The sequence below is a fragment of the Myotis davidii genome, unplaced genomic scaffold (assembly GCF_000327345.1).
Source record: "Myotis davidii unplaced genomic scaffold, ASM32734v1 scaffold649, whole genome shotgun sequence".
NCBI classification, from domain to species: Eukaryota; Metazoa; Chordata; class Mammalia; order Chiroptera; family Vespertilionidae; genus Myotis; species Myotis davidii.
Window position 1 is genome coordinate 251,032 of NW_006299392.1, and position 1,695 is coordinate 252,726.

A 1,695-nucleotide genomic window follows, 5' to 3' on the forward strand; every position below is an offset into this window, starting at 1 on the left:
TGTGAAGCCAATAAGAAAATACATCAGATTCCATGAAATCCTTTCTAACATCTAATCTGACAGTTATAAATCAACTTTTCTTTAATGAAATCTTACTAGATATCGTGAGTTTTTGATAAAACACTTCCTGCATACATATATTAAATTAAACAAAATTATAGGGCTTTACTTGAACTTGTATGTATATAGTGGCAGAACCATTACAAAGCTATACTGTAAGTTATTTAGAGGTGAGCCAACTATTCTCTCATTTTTTTTAAACAGAGTATTACATTTTTTATTCAATGATAAACTAAAAGTCCATTTCTAGATGTTTCTCTTGGTACACTTCATATGTTTTATTTATAAGCAAAGCCCTATATAAGGTGCCTTCACCTAGTCCTCAGATTCAGATCCATCTTCAACTTGACTAATCTGGAAGTAACGAAGTTCATATGTCTCCTTGTCAGATGCAACCACACGAAACCAATCACAAAGACTATTCTTCTTAAGGTATTTCTTAGTAAGGTATTTCAAATATCTTTTAAAGAATTGTTTCTAAGAAACAACTGTGATTTTATTCTTGAAGCATTCAATGTGAACAACATTCCCAAGATTTCGTTTTCCCATTGACTTTAATCTTCTCCTGTAGAAACTGTTCAAAATTTGCAGAATCAAAAATTCCATCTTCTACTAGATAAGTAAGGTCCAAACTAAACTTCCAGGTTGTCCTCTTAGTCTTCTTGACTTTCAGTGCCATCTTGCAGGTGGTCGGTGCGATCAGAGCTATCTCATGGTTTTCTTGCCATGTTTTTCACAATAGTCTCCAAAGCAAAACTTGGCTTGCTAGACTTGGCTTCTTATTTCTTTACCCCTATTGTAATCTAGCACAGTGTCTAGTTATATCTATGTATATGTATATGTATATATATGTATATGTATATCTATGTCTATATCATCTATATCTATACCTATATCTATATCTATCTATAGATATGTCAAAATATAAGAAAAATATTGAAAAGTCAGTATTTCTTTAATGATTTATTTAAATAATCACAGAGCTCATATATATACAAAGCATAGTATATTATAAAGTATAGAGTATTACAAAAAGAGCATACAACTGTTACTTTTATTGGAGGTTTTATGCTCTATAGTTATAAAAGAGGTTTCTCTAGAAGTTCTTGAATGATCAGAATTTCAGCCATGAAGCAAAGCACAAAAAATTAGTCTGGAGTGATTTGAATTATTTTAGACCAGAGTGTTGTAGTAAAAAAGTGCACAACAGTGGTTCTCAAACAGTTGATTTTAAACAAATTACCGCTGTTATTTCTAAAAAGTTTAGGTTACTAGGCTTCAATGCTAGAAATTCTGGCTGTTACTAAATCTTGAGTAGGATTTAGGTATTTATTTTTAAGAGGCACCTCCAGATGATTCTGATGATTTTTATCTTTGTACCACATTTTGAGAAAACCTACTTCATGTTCTGAGAAGTTTAAATATCATGCAATCCGAATAAAGAGCTTAATTTTCCATTAAGAATTGTCTCATGTTGCCCTAACCTGTTTGGCTTAGTGGATAGAGCGTCAGCCTGCGGACTGAAGGGTCCCAGGTTCGATTCTGGTCAAGGACATGTACCTTGGTTGTGGGCACATACCCAGTAGGGGGCATGTAAAAGGCAGCTGATCGATGTTTCTCTCTCATTGATGTTTC

The 1,695-nt window shown here is 32.9% G+C and overlaps 1 pseudogene; it reads right to left on the reverse strand.

The window, feature by feature from the left end:
* Positions 1–259: 259 nt before the first annotated feature.
* LOC102758050 lies at positions 260–751 on the reverse strand (annotated as a pseudogene).
* Between the last annotated feature and the right edge of the window lie 944 nt (positions 752–1,695).